Raw genomic sequence first — 20,244 nt, 5'->3', positions numbered from 1 at the left:
TAGAGGTTTGAGGTGGAGTTTTAGTTCTCTTTAGTGGCCTCAGTTCTCTTTAGTGGTCTCAGTTCTCTCCTCTGTAGAATGAAGGTGGTCTGGTTGATCTACATGATCCTCCCCAGCCCCCATATTCCCACCTCAGTTCAAACACTTTGTTTCCCGTATTCTCTGTCTCCCCAAGCTTGGGTCCCAAAGTAGACATCCAGTGGGAGGGTCTCCTTTCCCATCAACTTCGGGCTCCGAGCTCCCTGACCCTGCCAGACAGGTTCCATCAAGGTTTCAAAGGTCATAATCAGTCTCGTTTGGAAATGGGACTGTCTGCATAGAGCCTGGGAGAACAGAAGGCTTGTGGGCCTAATATTGAATTAGAGCAATCTTGAAATTGGTGCATGCATGTTTCATTCCTGGAGATAACCTCTGGTTAATGTTTATTATTGAGAATAATTGTATCGTGACTATCAAGCAGAGAAACACAGGCTTTTGTATTGATTGACACTAGAAGAGTTGAGGGGTGAAATCTCGTTTTAAAGTAGACAATCCTTGAAACCAGGCTGTTTTCCAATTTAAAGCTATTCCTAACTGTCTTCAAGGGGCTTGGACTCTGAATCTAGACATGTCCTTCTGAATGGAGAGGGCGTTACGTGGAGAAAGCACAGCATGCTCAGGACACAGGCTGGCAGTAACTGTTTTCTAAAGTGCCCCATTGCAGATTGCCAATGAATATTTACAAATTCTTCCTACGATCCAGGCATTTTTCATTTGTTTGCCTTTTGGCTATTTCATGTTGAAGCAGCATATATGACCTTTACAGCACAACTCCTGTCTTGTTTTTAACTCTTTTTATCAGGAGATTCAACTTGAAAACGGTTATCATTTAGCAGAAAGACAAACAGAAAAGCACATTTTTGTAAGCAAAACGTTAATGATTGGAAGAATTGCCCTAATTTCACCATGACAGTGTGTGATTAATCCCTTGGGTCGTGTACTTATACTTTCAGTTATTCAGTTGGTTGGTCTTTGATATTCAGAACCCTTTCTAACTTAATAGGATATTGATTTTGCTGGATGATGTACTTTGACTCTTTAAACAATGTCACTTTTAGGGATGACTGGGCTGCTGTGTAGTATTTTATTTAGAGAACTATTGCATAAGGTTTCTTTTTCTTACTTTTTATAGTTTTCTCAGGGTGAAAGCTGATAAGACATCTTGTGGGAAAAGAGGAAACCATCTCCGATAGTGAAAGTACCTACTCTCTTTCAACATTTCTGACAAACTTTTTTTTTTGTGGTTTCATTGCTGTGAATATTCATTTTAGTTAACGGGGGCAGGGCAGGGATTCAAGAAAATATATTTGGGGGGGCCGGCCCCCGTGGCCGAGTGGTTAAGTTTGGGCACTCTGCTTCAGCGGCCCAGGGTTTCGCCGGTTCGAATTCTGGGCGTGGACACGGCACTGCTCATCAAGCCATGCTGAGGCAGCGTCCCACATGCCACAACTAGAAGGACCCACAACTAAAAATACACAACTATGTACCGGGGGGCTTTGGGAGAAAAAGGAAAAATAAAATCTTTAAAACTATATATATATATTCGGACTTGAAGGAAATGCACGTTGCTGGAGACAGGCAGCACCTACTAAAATTCCCATTTCAGTTATACTGCCTCATGGAACATGACAAACGCAGAAGCTCACCCTTCTGATTTTTCTTCAAAATCTAATCATCAATGATGCTTTAAATCTGTGTTTGGCAGTGATATTTATGTGACTACTGACGACAAGAGAAGGTGGAAAACTAAACAGTCACTCAGGATGCTTCTAAATGGTTAGAGTTTATCTTGCAGTAAAAATAATCAGATGTTGTACTGACATTTACTTTTCATCCCGTTTGGGTTTCATGAAATTCCAGCTGGACTCTGCATTTGTGTAATCTCATTTTGCCCTTGGATACATTTTTGGCTATTGTTGTTGAATGGAAATGAGAAGCACTTTGGGGATTTCTTCCACTCACCAAAGTATCTGAGATCCAAGGTCTGCAGAACAGCAGCTACCCCTTCAGATGTGGCTGAACCCTTTCTCAGGAATGACACCCTTGTGGATAAAAGCGGGGCTGGAAGTCAGGCAGGTGACTCCCCTACACCTCCCTTGCCGGTTGGGGGCCTTGGGAAACATGAATTCTCAGCCTCAGTTCCTAAAGAGGTGGGTGGTTCACCTGAGAGGAGGCATCAATACCTGGCACACAACAGGCGCCAAGGGTTAGCTAGAAAAGCTGGAAAGCCCCCACGGATTCCCTCCTTTTGAGGCAGCTCTTTGATTCGCAGTTGCAGGCGGGAAACCTCTTCAGTCGGATGTGCACAAACCTCCCCAGACAATAGAGACGGCTGCGGGGAGGAGACCTTGGAGCTGGCGAAGGCATTTCCTGTCTGCGGAGGATCTTGACTTTGGAGCATCCGGCGGTCGCCGCGAGGTTTTCGAGGCCGCAGAAGACTTTCTCGTGTAGCTGCTTAAAAAAAAAAAAAAAAAAAAAAAAGTCGTTGCTAGTTTCAAGCGATTTTTCAGATGCAAGCCAATGAGACAATTTCTCACTTAAATAAAGAAAAACTTTTAAAGCATATTTTCTAACCATTAGAATTTTTTCTAATTTGGATGGGGAGTTTGATATTATTCAAAATCTTAAATATTCGAAAATCTCGTCACTCTCCAAAGACTACCACAGGAAAGGATTAACTGTCACCCCATCTCCCCCCCGTAGATACTTGCAGGAAGGGAAGTGCCTAATGAGTTAGTGTCTATTACACTTGTGTATGTTTTTCTTTTAGAATTTAATTATGCCCTTCATCCTTCCTTGCCTCTCCACTTCTTTTTATTCATTCCCTGTCTCTTTTCCCCCCTCCTTCTCAGGGTTCCTCTTCCTCGTTCAGTTTATTTCCCCTTTAAGAGTAGAAAATGACCAATCCTTATTCTTTAGATGTCACAATGCGGGCCAAGATTTTCTTCAAATATAGAGAAATTTTCAGCTTTCAGGTGGAAATCCTGTTTGAGGGAGATGTTGCTCCAGTCCTAATACACTGCGCCCATCCCTCCAAGGACGGTTCTTTAGTTCTGCTTTTTTTTTTTTTTTGGACCAGGCTAAGCAATAATCGTGATAATGATAATAGAGGAGTAATAATACTTGTTTCCCCAGGGGGCACGCACTTGTTGCACTGGGGTGTAGTGGGGCTGACCAAGAGATGCTGCAAAGAGGATGCCATGGCAGAACTTTCCAGCGGCTCCCAATGCAGAGAAAAGGAAATGAAATGCTGTTCCAGGGAGAGAGATGATGGTGTTCACAGACCTGGGAGTGAAAGAGGGCAGGGACTACGGATGACTAGAATCTTCAGAGGTTTTTGGGTTCCAGCATTTTGGAGAAGGGATTATGGGCGGATCCTCTCTCCCTCCAGTCATGCAGAGCTCTCTGCGTTGGTGTCTGCTGTTTCCTCTACCTGGCACTCTCGTCCCGTCCCCTTGGCTGGCTCCCTCACCTCCCGCAGGCTTGGCCTTCCCTAGCCGTCCCACTTAAAATCCCAACCCTCTCTTCCCTATTCCCCTCCCACAATTTACTTTCTCTATTTCCCTTATAACCATGGGATGTAATATTTTTTGCTTATTTATTTATTATTTATCTCTCATTGAAATGTTAATGCCACGAGGGCAGGGATTTTTGTCTGTCTTGTGTATTGCTAAATATCTCCAGCCTGACACAAGAATAGGGGCTCGATAAGTAGGTGTCGAATGAACATATACTGAACACTTATGATGTACTAAACGTTATGTAAGTCCTTCACTACTTTCTATCATTTAATTCTCACAAAAATCCTGTAAAGTGGATACTGTTATGGACCTCGTTTTCCAGATAAGGAAACATGGAGAAGGTTAGCCCAAGGCCTCAGGTACTATACCGGTCAATGTTGCAATGTGAACTTTCTCATTTACTGTTGTACCCTTCAGAAAGCGTCAAGCCAGGTCTCGCTCTAGCTGTCAGAAGAGAGTTGAGGGTTTTTGTTCATTTTATGTAATCTTTTTTGCCTTAATTCAAGTCTAGTAGTAAATCTGGAAGGGATTACAATACAATACGTATAGGGGATATGCAATTTCTGTATATGTAGCACATTATTCTATTACACAAAGAAACTAATAAACTGACTGGAGCGCCATTTCCAGTTTTCTGAGGAAATGAGCATATAAAATACACTTTATATCTTTCAAAGTGTTAAAAAAAAAAGTCTGCTTCTGGTCCATGTGATTTGGTGTTCCCATTATATAATCTGTTTAGTATCGTTATATTTCTTCTTCATCTGACCCCTTGACGCATGTTCCACAAGGGCCTCTGAACATATAGCAGCACAGTGGCTTACCCTGGAGTCCCCGGCATCTAGCACTGTGTTTGGCATGCAGCCAGCTTTTAATAAATACTGTACTGCAGAATGAAAGTGAAAACCATATGCCCTCCCCAGCAGAGAGGAGAGACATTTCCCTCCCTCTCCAGCCTTGCACTCTCATTAAAGTTCCTACTTCTTGGCCCCCAGAAACACAGCTTCCCTGGATGGCCTCAGGAGCCCAGCAGAAAGCACAGGAAGGGCAGCACACGCAGGAGAGAGAGTCTTGGCTGGGCTTGGGCATGGGTGGGGGGAGGACACGGTTAGGTCTGTTGAAGCCTGAGCAACCACTGAAAGAAGATGTTCTCCCCGCTCTCTTTACCCACATGAATTTTAAGAGGAAGTGCTTCTGTGGGTTTATATTGGCCATCTTTCCCTTCAGATTTGGTTGTTTCATTCAATTTCCAATTCACACTTCTCAATTTCGACTAAGAGTTTTGTTTAAAGTATACCTAGTTTACTGAAAAATGACGCTGTTGAGAGTAGCCTGTTATTACTGCTATTTGTATCAGCATCATCCGTTTAGCAAATGGAAGCAGGAAACCCAAATGTTTTAAAATGATTTCTTTAAGTATTTCACGAATTGCAAAGAAGTAAATGTAGAAGGAACATAAACTGTGTTTGTTTCACACCCTGGTTCAAAGCTTTAGCTCTCCTTAGCTGCTTATGGAATTTGCATTACTACAGACTTTCCATTAATTGTAAATTAGACCAGACTAATTTAATAAATGTTTAAAAAATGGCCCCTGAGTGCAGGTTCGGACGTCCAGAGGAAGTGGTTTCTTAGACACCTGCCTCCCATCTATTGACTCGATGGTATGTAGGGGGAAGGGAGCGAGATACTTATGATGATGTATGATGCTGTTGGTTAGCTAATTGAAGGTAAAGTTTTTAGCTTCACAAAGCAATTACCTGATCTCATTAAGGTCTTTAAAATCACCCAAATACCATTTTGCCTGAAGCACCTGCCCTTGTTTAGGTGTTATTTCAGGCATTGAGAAAAACACAATGCTAATGGTAACCAGGGAATTTAAGCCTGCAATTTTTGGAATATATTGTTCTGAATCTTAGCCATTATTCTGTATTATCCGTCCTGTCTGAACATGGGATACTAAAATATATTTTCATTTGTATGGTGTTTTACTTTTCCAAAAGTTTTTTAAAGAATCATGTTTACAAAATGTGTTTTTTCACAGATGGCTTTTTTAAATAGATGTTGTTGATTTTACTTTTGTTTTGATTTTTAAGCAAACTTCTTATTGAACTTACCTACAAAAATGTTCACAAAATGAATGCAGTGTGTAACTGGAATCTGTATGCTGACACAGAGGTACTGGGTCCCAAGAAGCCCCCTTAACGCCCCCTCTGGGTCACTGTCCCCACTGCCGCCCCAAGGGATGCCGCTATCCTGATTCCAAACAGCATTGATTCCTATCCTGATTTTTGAACTTTATATAAATAGAATCATGCATATGTCCTGTTTTGTCGCTGACTTCTTTAGTTTACTTTTTTGTTGGTAAAATTCATCCATGTTGTTGTGTGACATGTGTTCATTCCAATTGCTGTGTAGTAGTTGATTGTATGAATTTTCCTGCTACTTTAAATAATCCACCTGAACGTAAAAACTCGGGCAGAAAGACCTGGGACATCGTTAAGAAACAAATGTGGCAACCCTTTGCCCATCAGGAGGGCTGGGAATATTAGTAACTATGCTACTATCTATTTTTTCCATTCAGGGGCGTTAAATTTTTTTAAAAAATTCTTCTAAAGGCAACTTTCAAAGATTAATTTGTGTTGTTACACATAGTTGTTCATGATAAGAAAGTTAAGTAAGGAGTCAAAGAGAGCAAAAAAGAACCTCAAATTTATTTTAATTCTGGACATAAGATCTCTCTGTAGTTATAGTAGTTTTATGCAATAATTTTAGGAATTTAGTTTGCATCCTCCTCCACTTTTATGTTCCTGTTACTTTGCAGTTTATAATATGAAGGTGCTATGAAAAGATGGCCTGGTTTTGACCCCTGGATTTGCTGTTAAGTAGCGGTGTGACTTTGAACATGTCACGTAACCTCTCTGAGTCTGTTTCTTCATCCTACAGTGAGGGCCTTGGCCCAGTGGTGTAGTGGGTAAGTTGGAGTGCTCTTCTTCAGTGGCCTGGGGTTCGCAGGTTCGGATCCCTGTCACAGGTTTGGATCCCTAGCACAGACCTACACACCGCTTGACAAGCCACGCTGTGGCAGGTGTCTCACATATAAAATAGAGGAAGATGGGCACAGATGCTAGCTCAGGGCCAGTCTTCTTCTTCTTCAGAACAACGAGGGCCTTGGACTGGGTCATCTTTGGTGTTGCATTTAACACTAAGATGCTACATTTTTCTGATCTATATCTTTCTAAAGAACACATTATTGTCCTAAATTAGGGAAAGTGCCCAGAAATGCCTTGGAATCTTCATAGACCTTCTCTACCATCATCTAAGAGTAGTTTTTATTCAACTTCGTTTTCTGTTTTTATTGCTAGAGTTATGACACTTTGTTTGCTACTATCTGCCTTGTAGATAAGCGCTATTTCAGTTGCATAAGGATTAAATAGGCTTGAGTGGACTGCACCAGGACCTGATCTTTTTTATCTACCTATCTATCTATCTATCATCTATCTATCATCTACCTATCTATCATCTATCTAAAATCATGTTAATTTTTCTTTGTTGTGAAAGCCATACATTCTCAATGTGAAATATTTGAAAAATAAAGAAAGTGTGTAGAAGAAAACAACAATCACCACTAATCCCACCATTTAAGGATTAAAGTCTATGGAAACTTTAGGACATTTTCTTCAGTTGTTTTCCCCACGTTTCTATGTATAATAATTTTAAATTTTGACTTTTTTTCATCTTAAAATTATTTTTGAATAGTTGAAAAATGGTTAAAAATGTAAGTAGTACATGGTGTCGGTCCGGTGGCTCAGTGGTTAACTGCACATGTTCTGCTTCGGTGGCCCGGGGTTCGCCGGTTTGGATGCAGGGTGCTGACATAGCACGGCTTGTCAAGCCATGCTGTGGTAGGTGTCCCACATATAAAGTAGAGGAAGATGGGCACAGGTGTTAGCTCAGGGCCAGTCTTCCTCAGCCAAAAGAGGAGGATTGGCGGCAGATGTTAGCTCAGGGCTAATCTTCCTCAAAAAAAAAAAAAAAAACCCCAAAACAATGTAAATAGTACAAAAGGTAATATAGTAAAAAGTAAGCGTCCCTCGTCTCCCTCTCTGCCTGCCCCTGGCCCTCTGGTTCACCATCAGAGGCAATCTCTTAGTGATGTCCTTGGTAGTCTTCCAGCGATGGTCTATAGACATACAGTAGTGTCCCTCTCTCATACGTGATTTCGCTTTTTGCCGTTTCAGTTACCTGTGGTCAATGGCAGTCTGAAAATATTAAGTGGAAAATTCCAGAAATAAACAATTCATGTCTTAAATTGTGCAGCATTGTGAGTAACATGATGAAATCTCGAGCTGTCCTGCTGCAACTCAGGGATGCCACGTCACAGTGCCGATGTCACTCACCTCACTTCCTCTCATCACGTAGGCGCTGTATCATCTCACATCGTCACAAGAAGAAGGGTGAGTAGCCTACAATAAGATATTTTGAGAGAGGCTACATTCACCTAACTTTTGTTACAATGTATTGTTATAATTGTTCTACTTTGCTATTAGTTATTGTTGTTATTCTCTTACTGTGCCTAATTTATAAATTAAACCTTATCATAGGAATATACGTATAGAAAAAAACATAGTATCTGTAGGGTTCGGTACTTCTTCAGTTCAGGCACCACTGGCGTTCTTGGACTGTGCCCCCTTGGAATGGAGACGGGGGGCACTACTGTACCAGCACCTTTGCAAGTATCTCCTTCTCCTCTGCTCAGTACAAGTCATAATGTACTGTACATTCTTTTCTATATCTTGCTTTTTTCTCTTAGCAATAGACCTTAAAGATTGTCCCATATCAGTATAGATAGAGCTTTTCTTTCCCTTTTTCTTTTTGGCTGGCTGGATTGTATGCCATTTTATGCCTGAATTCTAACTGATTTGATGTACATTTAGGTTTTTTTCAGCCTTTTGCTATTGCAAGCAATGCTGCAATAAATATCTTGTATACATGTCATTTCTGCTCTCATGTATCTAGGACAAATTCCTAGAAGTGGAATTGCTAGGTCAAGTAGTATGTGCATTTTTTATCTAGGTAGGTATTGCCAGTTCACTTCCTATGTTTTATCGTAATTGAGGTTACATGGAATGTAAAATTTTATTTCCTATGTTTAAAATATTTTTAAAATATTTAAAAATATTTTAAAAATTTTATATAGATATTTTGCTTTATAAATATCGTTTTGATGGTTGCATAATGTATTCTTATGTAATGATGCCATAATTTTTTAATTCTCTTAGCGTTAGGTTGTATAACATTGTTTTGTTGTTATAAAATTTTCTAAAAGGAGCACAGTTTACCTCCATTTCAGTTTAATTCCTTCCAGAGTACATTTATGGAAAATGATTCATTGAGCCAAAGGGATGACTATTTGATAAATATTGTGAATTGTTTCCTGGGAAAGTTCTATTAATTTACATCAGGGGAGAACAAGGCTCATTTTACCATACCTTTACTGACAAGGAATGCTTTTTTTCTAATCTTTCTTAATTGTACAAGAGGAGAAGGATATATTATAATTTTGTGTTTAATTTTTCTTTTTAGGGTGTGGGAGAAGATTGGTCCTGAGCTAATATCTGTTGCCAATCTCCCTCTTTTTGCTTGAGGAAGATTGTCACTGAGCTAACATCTGTGCCAGCTTCCCTCTATATTGTTTGTCTGTGGGACGCTGACACAGCATGGCTTGGTGAGTGGTGTGTAGGTCTGTGCCCAGGATGCGAACCCTGGGCTGCCAAAGTGGAGCATGTGAACTTAACCACTACACCACAGGGCTGGCTCCTATGTTTAATTTTTTTATTATTAAAAATCGAGTTATTTTATATGCTCTTTATTTCTTTTTCTTCTTTATCATATTGTCTTTCATGCCTTAATCCATTTCTTATTGATTTATTTGAAGTCTTTATGTTGGAGGATATGACTTTTTGTCTTATTTATACAGAAATATTTCTCAGTTTCTAAAAAATGTGCTCATAATTTTGATGCAAAGAATTTTGTGTAGTTAAATGTAGCAATAGCTTCTTGATGATTTCTTTTCTTTCTCTTAAGCTTAGAAAGTCTTTCCTCAGGTCAGTCCTGTGGCCAAGTGGTTAAGATCTCGCACTCTGCTTCAGCGGCCCAGGGTTTTGCTGGTTCAGATCCCGGGTGTGGCCCTGGCACTGCTCATCAAGCCATGCTGAGGCAGCATCCCACATGCCACAGACAGAAGGACCCACAACTGAAATATACAACTAAGTACTGGGGGGACTTGGGGAGAAGAAGGAAAAATAAAAAAAAATAAAATAAAATCTTAAAAAAAAGTCTTTCCTCACTCAGAGAGCAAATGCGCATCCACCTGCATTAAAAGATTTCTCTCTGACTCTTCCTTTTCCCTCCCTCCCTCCCTCTTTGCCCCCTTTCTCTCTACATTTAACTCTTAATCCGCCTGGAGTTTATTTTGCCCCACGGTATGAAGTAAGGAACCAAATAAAAATTTCCCTCTAATATCTAACCAAGTGTCCCATTTATTCAATAATTTTTTGGGCTCTTTTCCAATATTAAGTGTCTAGAAACATGTTGGTTTCTGGACTAATTATAGTGTTCTTACAACGTGGTTTCTGGATTCCATATATCTGTGGCTGGGCTTAATGACTCGAGCTTGCTTTCTGCAGCAGCAGGATGAGAGCTCCTGCACATCCTTACATACATTTGGCTTTCTCCTTCTTCCATGGCACGGGCTGGCTTTTTGAAGAGATAACAGCTAGCATCAGATTCTACCCTATGCGGATCTTCCTGTTCATTACTCTTGCACCACACGTGAAAGGACTGTCAGAATGTACAAAGCACCAAACTTAAAAAGCACAGAACTTAGGAAGTTTTATGTGACTCACTGTTGAATCATCTGACATGGAGGAGCAGGTGCTCTGCCTTCCAGTCCGTTCATATTTTAAATTATACTATTTCAGCATTGCATTAGGCAAAACCTTAGATTAAAAAAATAGCTAACACCTACTGGAGGCTTATATTTTCTACATTTTTTCAAATCTTCATTAATGTTCTCAGTAAAATATTTTCTAGATCTAATTCATACTCAACAAATTTTTAATTTGAGGAAAAATTCACATAACATGAAGTTAACCATTTTAAAGTGAACAATTCAGTGGCATTTAGTACTTTCACAATGTTGTGCAATCATCACGTTTATTCTCTTCCAAAAACATTTCCATTACTCCAAAATAAGACCCTGTACCCATTAAGCAGTCACTTCCCATTTTCTCTTCCCCCCCAGCCCCTAGTAACTACCAATCTACGTTCTGTCTCTATGGGTTTGCGTATTCTGGATATTTCACATAAATAGAATAATACAATATGTGGTCTTTTTTGTCTAGCTTCTAAAACATTACAATAATGTTTTCCAGGTTTATCCGTGTTGTAGCATGTATCAATACTTCATTCCTTTTTGTGCCTGAATAATATTCTATTGTATGTATATACCACAATTTGTTTATCCATTTGTCAGTTGTTAGATATTTGAGTTGTTTCCACCCATTGGCTATTGTGAATGGTGCTGCTATGAACATGTGTGTACATGTATTTATTTGAGTACCTGTTTTCAATTCTTTTGGGTATATCCCTAGGAGTGGAATTGCTGGGTCGTGTGGTAATTCTATATTTAACTATTGGAGGGACTGCCAAACTGTTTTCTTTAGTGGCTGTACCATTTTACGTTCTCACTGGCAATGCATGAGGATTCCAATTGCTCCATCCTCCCCAACACTTGTTGTTTTCTTTTTTTTTTTTTTTGATTATGGCCATCCTTGTGGGTGTGAAGTGGTTATCTCATTGTGGTTTTGATTTGCATTTCTCTAATGACTAATGATGTTGAGCATCTTTTAATGTGCTTATTTGCAACTTGAATATCTTCTTTGGACAAATGTCTATTCAAGTCCTTTGCCCATTCTTTTTTTTTTTTTTTCTCTTAAAGGTTTCATTTTTCCTTTTTCTCCCCAAAGCCCCCTGGTACACAGTTGTATATTTTTAGTTGTGGGTCCTTCTAGTTGTGGCATGTGGGATGCCGCCTCAGCATGGCTTGACAAGAGGTGCCATGTCCGTGCCCAGGATCCGAACTGGCAAAACCCTGGACCACTGAAGCGGGGCGAACGAACTTAACCACTCGACCATGGGGCCAGCCCCCCCCCTTTTTTTTTTTTAAAAAGATTTTACCTTTGCCCATTCTTAAGTTTGCTTGTTTGTCTTTTTGTTGTTGAGTTGTAAGAGTTCTTTACATATTCTGGAAAACTAATTATACAATTCACTAGATCTTTATCAGATATATGAATTGCAGATACTTTCTCCCATTCTGTAGGTTGTCTTTTTCACTTTCTTGATAAAGTACTTGGACACACAAATTGGATGAAGTTCAACCTATCCATTTTTCTTTTGTTGCCTATGCTTTTGGTGTCATATCTGAAAATCTGTTGCCAAATCCAAGGTCATATAGATTTAGCCCTAAGTTTTCTTCTAAGAATTTTATGATTTGGGCTCTTACATCTGGGTCATTGCTACATTTTGAGTTCATTCTTGTAAATGGGGTGTGAGCTAGGAGTCCAACTTCATTCATTTGCAGGCAGATATCTGGTTGTCCCAGCACCACTTGTTGAGGAAATTATTCTTTCCCCATTGAATGGACTTGGCACCCCTGTTGAAGATCAATTGGCCATAGATGCGTGGGTTTGTTTCTGGACTCTCAATTCTATTCCATTGGTCTATATGTCTATCTTTGTGCTAGTACCACACTGTTTTGATTACTGTAGCTTCGTGGTTAAGTTTTGAAATGGGAAATTGTGAGTCTTCCAACTTTGTTCTTCTTTTTCAGTATTGTTTTGGCTGAGGGTTTATTATATGCCGGATACTACTGTAAACCTTAGCACACACATTATGTTCTATAATTCATGTGACAACTCTGTAATGTAGACATTAATATCCACATTTTACAGATTAAGTGATTTGGCCAAGGTTACAGATGGGTTAGTAGATCTAGGATTAAAACTAAGATTATCTAACTCTAGAGCTTACTTTCTTAAGAATTACGTATACTAACTCCGTCAAAGATGATGGACCACTGGAGCTTCATAACATTGTTTTCTTTAGGTAAAAGGTTAGAAATCTATTTGTACTAGTGAACATTTCTCAATTGGTAACCTACAGTCTGGCTGACCTGGTAATAGATATACTGAAACCCGTTTTTCCTTTCACATTTAGTACTTAATTTTTCTAAGGTTTGTGACTGCTCAGACAGTTTTGCATCCTCCTCTGCCTTCCTCTTTTTGTGATCTTATTTTTTCAGATGGATGTTTTGAGGTTATTTTCTATTTTGAGAAAATTACACAAATCTGATTTATTAACACGACAGCTCCAAAGTGGTTCCTGTTGAAGCACTCCACCTTGTCAATCCTGGAGGCTCCAGCCAGTCTCCTTCAGTGGACAAGAAACTACTGAGTCTGGTTGATGCTCCATAATGGGTTTTGAACTAAACTGTTGTTGAATGAAACCTCAACCTTCTTAGATGTATCAAAGCAAATATACAAATGAAGATTTTACCATCATAAGCATGCATGACATTAAAAGCAAATACATGATATATATTATCTTGGCAAGCTGTTTCTATATCTTTGATGTAGTATTTATTGTTTATTTAATTTTTACGTGCAGTAAAATTCACTCTTTGCTGTTTGCTTCTGTGAGTTTTGATGAGTGCATAGAGCTGCATACCCACTCCCACACCCAGGATAGAGAGTAGTTCCTTCACCCCAAGAAATCTCTTCTCTTCTTGCTACCCCTTTGTAGTCAGCCCCTCTTCTTACCCCCAGTCCCTGGTAACCACTAATTTGCTCTCTGTTCCTATAGTTTTGCCTTTTCTAGAATGTCATGTAAATAGAATCATACAGTGTGTAGCCTTTTGAGTGTGGTTTTTTCCACTTAGCATCGTGCATTTGCGATTCATTCGTGTTCTTACATTTAGCAATCGTTAGTTCCTCTTACTGCTGAGTCGTCTTCCATAGTGTGGATGTGCCACAATTTGTTTATCCGTGCACCACTTGAAGGGCATTTGGATGGTTTCCAGTTTTTGGCGATTACAAATAAAGCTGCTATCAACAGTTCACGTAAAGGTTTTTGTGTGAACGTAAGTTTTTATTTCTCTTGGGTAGATATCTAGGAATGAAATTCCTGAGTTACTTCATAAATGCAGGTTTAACTTAATGAGAAACTGCCAAACTGTTTTTCAGTTCCTTAGAGCTGCTGTAACAAATTACCACAAACTTGACGGCTCGAAACAACAGACATCTATTTTGTCGCACTTCTGGAAGCTAGAAGTCCGAAATCAAGGTGATGGCAGGGCCCTGCTCCCTTTGAAAATTCTAAGGGAGAATCCTTCTTTGCCTCTTGCTAGCCTTGATGGCTCCTGGCAATCCTTGGGGTTCCTTGGCTCGCAGCTGCATCACTTCAATCTCTGTCTCAGCCTTCGCATGTTCTCTCATGTGTCTCTCTGTGTCCTCGCCTCTTCTTTTAATGATGCAAGTCACTGGATTTAGGGTCTACCCTAATCAGTGATGATTTCGTCTTAACTCAACTAATTATATTTGCAAAGATCCTACTTCCAAATAAGGTCACATTCGGAGGTTCGGAGTGGACATGAATTTTGGGAGGAAACTTACTCGATCCGTCACAGTAGCTGTACCATGGTTGCATTCCCACCTGCATTATACGACAGTTCCAGTTGCTCCCCAAGCCTCATCAGCACTTATTATTGTCAGGTTTTTTTTTTTAAAAAGAAAACCATTCAATGGGTGTCTAGTAGTGTCTCATTGTGATTTGAATATGCATTGCTGTAATGATTAACAATGTTGAGCGTCTTTTCATGTACCCATTTGCTATTTGTATATCTTCTTTGGGGAAGTGTCAGTTCAGATCTTTTCCCATTTTTAAAATTTATTTCATTTTTATTGAGTTTTGAAGGTTCTTTATATATTCTTGGTATAAATCCTTTGTTAGAAATGTAATTTGCAAATATTTTTTCCTAATCTGTAGCTTGCCTTTTCATTCTCTTGACAGTGTTTTTCATAGAACAGAATTTAAAAATTTTGAGCAAGTCCAATTTGTCAATTTTTTCTTTTATGGCTCATGCTTTGGATGTTGTATTTAAGAACTCTATCTAATCCAAGGTCACAAGGATTTTCTCTTGATGTAGTTTTGAAACAATAAGGATTGAGTTTTGTCAAATAGCAAGTTGATTTGAGAGAAAATGCTTGGGTTCATTCAATATTATAAAGAAATTAATTCAGCTTAATTATTTGATAGTCCAGCATTCAAACAATGTCTCCAGGACTCCATCATGATCTCTCAGCTCTTCCTTTGAATACAGAGACTTCCATCTCAGGTAGGGTCTCTCTTCATAGTTAGCAACTCCAGGTTTAGCAACTTCAGGAGATGGAAGAGTTTCTCTTCCCCAGTTGTTACATCAAAAGTCCCAAGACTTTCTCTCATAGGACTGCCTTGGTGAATATGCCTTTATCTCTGAACTGATCACTATGGCCTGGAGACGGAATATGATTGTCGGCCAGGCCTTGGTTACGTCCCCACCCCTACAAGTAGGGATGGAGAGGGGTCAGCCTCACCTGAATCACGTGGTTGAGAGTGGGTAAGTGTATTCCTAGAAGAAAACCAGGCAGATGTTAAGGGAAGAAGGAGAACCAAATGATTGTCAGGTAAAAACAACTAATAGCTGCTACAACTGGGAAAGTGTCCTTTTAGCTATCGACTAAATTGTGTCCCCTCCTCAAATTCGTATGTTGAAGCCCTAATCCCTAGTGTGATGGTGTCTGGGAGATGGGGCCTTTGGGAGACAATTAGGTTCAGATGAGGTCTGAGAGTAGGGCCCTCATGATGGGATTACTGTTCTTATAAGAAGAGACATCAAAGAGATTGCTCTCGCTCTCTCTGCCGTGTGAGGACAGAGTGTGAAGGCGGCCAACTGCAATCAGGAAGAGAGCTCTCACCAGAACCCAACTTTGCTGGCACCCTGATGTCAGACTTCCAGTCTCCAGAATTGTGAGAAAATAAATTTCTGGTGCTTCAGCCACCCAGTCTATGGTATTTTGTTATGGAAGCCCTAGCAGACTAATATTCAGCTGTTCTGTGTCAGTTTCCAACAACTGCTGTAATCAAACCAACAACTATCCTTTATTGATTGCTTTGTGTGCGCCAGACACTGTGGCAAGTGTTTTACATGACTCCAGTTTTCCCAACAGTGCAACAACTCTCTTCCTTATTTTACATAAGGAAACTAAGGCTCAGTGATTTTGGATAACATGCCCAAGGTCACATAGCTATTGGGTCGTGGACCCTGGATTCTAAGGCAGGTCTGTCTGACTTCAGTGCCCATGCCAGGAACCACTATGGTATCCTGTTCTCTCTCCCCAAGTCTCCCAATCAGCCAGTCTACCCTCTTCTGTCTTGACTTGACCCCTTCAATGACAAGGATAAATTCATGGAGGTGAATTTCAGCCCTTCCCCCAGTGACAGACAACCTCTGCCTCCTACTAAGTTCTGGATCCAGAGCACAGGCAGGTTTCCTGCTCTTTCTCCCATAGCAACTGAAGTCTGCTTTGAGTTGGTGGAGGACCTTGGGCCCAACAGAGTTTCCTGTCCCTCACCCAGCAGCAGACCTCTGCTTTGTATCTGAGCTGAATTCTGGGCACAAGTGTGCCTCTTGCCCTACCCCCAGGTGCAGACATCTGTCACCTTGTCCTCATACAGGGCTTGGAGTATGAATGGGCTTCTCCAGGTACTTTTGCTCTACTGTCAAATCTTGGCAGGTGCTGCGGGACCGTCCCACCAAGAGAAAGGGTCTCTCAGGTCTGCTCTCCTGCTTCCAATCTTCCTCATGGGCACCAAGTGGAGCCCAATGGAAAGAGATGGCAAGCAGTTGGGAATCCTCTTGTGTCTGAAGTGCTTAAGGATTCTAAACTCTCATGCCAGCTCACACGTGCTAGCCTTAAAGAATTTTCCTTCTTTCCCAATTTTATGGTGATTACCTATTCTTTCCATTCTTTACCACAAGGGAAACAGTTGATGTGTCTTGTTTCTCCTCCAAAGGGCTTGTCATCCTTTAGAATTCAGTTCCCCTCGTTGCTTTGCAGCTCAGTTCTCTGATGGGCTCAAAAAAAATGATAGTTTTGTAGATTTATCCATCTTTTTCTTGTTGTTAGTGTGGGAGCAACATTCCCTTGGGGCTTTTTACATCCTAGGTGGAAGTAGAACTTCCCAGTTCCAAGCTTAGAAAAATGGTTTCCAAAGAAATTGTTAGAAAAATACCAGCCTCACAGAGTGTGGGATATGGGGAAGAAAAGATTCTGGGGTCAAATAATCTTAGGAAATTGGCATATCTTATTCTCTTTTGGATATTTACGTGGCACATTAACATCTTAAAGGCTCTGAGAAGTCCTCCAGAATATAGAAATAAACTTAACTTTGTTTAACAAAGTGTCCTTAAAATTTGTTTGCTTGTAGAACCCTTTGCTTGTGTAGCACCCATATTTCCCTTAGAATTGCTATTCTGTGAACACAGCTTGGAAAATAGAGGCCTGGATATTGATGCTTTATTCTCTGGGAACCTGGAACCAAAAGAAAAGGAGGGATAAGAGATCCCTCAAGATAGTACCGGAATCTCTAAAACCATCCTGAAGATTATTGGGTAGGGGGGCTGGGTGGTACTGAGGCACTCAGCAATGGCCTCAGTCAGTAGTTAGTGTCTAATCTTGTGTGCTATGACTTCAAAGAGGATACCTGAATGAATGAAACACAAAATCAAAATAAAATTTCTGGAAGTCTATAGATCATTCCACTGGCTCTCCTCTCTGACACACCCCACCTCACTCTCTAAAACCAATCATAAATCTCTTTCTGGATGCTATATTTATACAACTTGCTCTGATGGCTGGTGGTCCCCATTCCTGCCGTGCTTGGGGCACACCCTGACTATGGGGCTACTATTGTATAGAAGGGCTGGATATGAACCTGTTCTATGGATCCTCATGCTAGTTTGAAATGAATCTTCAGTCTCAGCTTTAAACTCTTTAGCATCTGGGCCCTGCTCTCTCTGTCCCATGGGTTCAAGAGTGGGCCTTTGGTCCCTGCCCTCCACCCCTCAGTTACATGACAAGTCTTTGAAGTAGCCTAGACATCAGTTATTTCCATCTCCTTATATCCCTTTTGTTTCTCCTCTTGGGACATTGCCTCCTTCCCTTTGAAGAGCTAACCCTCCTCCATCCCATATTCAGAATGGTCTGCCAATCAGTGATTGCTGGCAAGGACCGAGCTAGGATTTGAACCCAAGAAGTCTGATTCCAAAACCCACTTCCATAAAAATTACACTAGCCTCCTTTCTCGTTCTAAATTTCATCACTTTTCTTTTATAGCATTTACTTTTTCTTGCTCTAAGTAGTGAAATATCTTATGTTACAGAGTTTCTCCCTAGCCATTTGGATAACCACAGAGAAGACATACCTGAGTCAAGGTTTAAGATTATAAAAATAATAAATAAAAGTTCTCATCTCATAATGGGGAAAATTTTTATCTTGTTAGTTTTGGTGGTGGCACAAATTAGGTTCTGTTTGAAATACAGGTCTTTAGTTCTTTGTATTCCTTAGCTACTTCAGCTCCACTGTGCCCATGAATGATGATGAAGGAAGCTAACAGGTTTTACAGAAGGATACTAGCCTAATTACCCTGCAAATAGCAACTCTGAATCAAGAAGTATATCATGACTTAATTGTTCATTACACAAAAATTATATGATCCCCTATTCTTCATGTCCTCTCTCTCTCAGTCTGAAAAGGTATTTGACTAAGCAATCAGGGATATTAACTAGTCACAGCCTAGGCAGGTGAGAGCAAATAGCCCCGCAGGAACACGTGGGCAGCCTCAGAGATGGCTGCGTGTGAATAGGCACCCAGCCCTCAGTCTGCCCCTTCTTATGTGTTTGCTGATACATTTGCAATTTCATGCACAGTTTTAAATGTTAAGCATTAATCTGAAATGGGCACTGAAGCATCAATAAAGTCTACATTTTGCCCCTTTTAATGAAAATGCTAGATATAGATTTAATGCAAAACTAAACATTTGGCTCAATATGTTCTGCTCCGGTAAATTAGCCAGTGTTTGTCATCTTTTTAAAAAACCGAGAGTTGAATGCCTCATTTCACATGGTTTTGTTAGGGGCAGATAGAGAGCTGATAAACAATCCATTTGTTCTATGACAGTCGCGCCTAGCTGCCCCGCTGAAGTTCAGCGCTGTAAAGCTCAGTTTCCTTTACAGGCCCTGTTGTGAGTTGAAGTGGCCGGCTTTTGAATATTTGACTGAAGCCGAGCCTTGACGAGAATGTTTTCTCCGAGGAACGCAGGCCAGGCATTGTTCGACAGTGGCCCCGGAGCAAGGGGTTCCCAAATGACTCAGTGAACCCAAAAGGGAATAGTGAGCCCCTCCTGTGTGCTGTTCTAGATTTTCACATGCATTATCCCCACAACAATCACCACAGCCCTGAGTCGTCCACGTGACTACCTCCACTGGGCCAGATGAGGAAACCAGAACTCAGAGATGAACCTGCACAGCTAGTGAATGATGGCACCTGGTTTTGAGCCCACTCACTATACCACCCTGCCTGGCAGTTAGGGACTGCCCTCTCCCAGCTGTACCAGTAATGCATTATTTGTCATTCAAGGAGGTTACATATGCCACCTCCTCCGGGAAGTCATTGCTGATTGCCTGCTTGCTGACTATTCTTGTGTTTTTATTGCATTTTATCTGTGCCTCTAATGTAGCCTTTAGGACATTCTGCCTCTTACTATGTTAATTCAATATCTGACTCCCCAAGAAAGAAAGGGCTATCTCTTGGATCACCTTTGTAAACCATGTAAGACCTTCCCTATCGAAGGCGCTCAACAAATATTCATTGAAATCTTGATAAAGTAGATCGTTCTCAATATCTCAAATTCTATTTCCAAATTATGAGGAACACTGTGGTGAAGGGAACAGGTCCTGCAGTAAGTCTGTCAAGATTTGAATCCCAGCTGTGTGACCTTAGGCAAGTCACAGAGCTTCTCTGAGCTTCAGATGCCTTACTGTATAAAGTAGGCATAGTAACAGTATCAACCTCGAAAGGCTATTGCAAAAGCTCCATAAGATGAGGCACATAGAGTGCTCCAAACAGTGCCTGGTGCACAGAGAATGCTCAATGACTGTTATTTTCCTGAAAACTGGAGAGGTGACAGCATAGGCGAGAAACTACATGGCGCTTGATTTGTCTATAATTTTAAAATCTATAAAAAAGGGGGATTGGATCGAGTATAAGTGGAACTGACAAAGCTGAAGAACCATTGAATAATGACCGATTGGGTAAGATTATGGAAAGAGCAATGATTAAGAAGGCTCAGGCTTTGGTAAGCCCTGGATTCGTCATGGGCTTGAACCCACCAGTGTACTCGTCTGTTCCAGTCCTGGACGCGGGAATGAAATTTGTGCAAGGAAGAAGAGTTGGCAATGTGTGTAACGCTTTCTGAGAATGGCTTTCCAAATCATTGTGTAGCCACTGACACGGGTGTCATGTTTTCC

General features: G+C 40.6%; 1 long non-coding RNA gene across 1 annotated transcript in view; it reads right to left on the bottom strand.

Moving 5' to 3' along the window:
- Positions 1 to 1,279: 1,279 nt before the first annotated feature.
- Positions 1,280 to 20,244, bottom strand: part of LOC123279278 (uncharacterized) — a 47,077-nt gene continuing 28,112 nt past the window's right edge. Inside the window, exon 3 of the long non-coding RNA XR_006517211.2 lies at positions 1,280 to 2,490. This is a non-coding gene — a long non-coding RNA (uncharacterized lncRNA). The remainder of the gene's footprint in view (positions 2,491 to 20,244) is intronic.

This window comes from Equus asinus, chromosome 2 (genome assembly GCF_041296235.1).
Source record: "Equus asinus isolate D_3611 breed Donkey chromosome 2, EquAss-T2T_v2, whole genome shotgun sequence".
Lineage (NCBI taxonomy): Eukaryota > Metazoa > Chordata > Mammalia > Perissodactyla > Equidae > Equus > Equus asinus.
The sequence above is the reverse complement of the archived record's forward strand: the minus strand, read 5'-3'. Positions and strand labels throughout refer to the sequence as shown.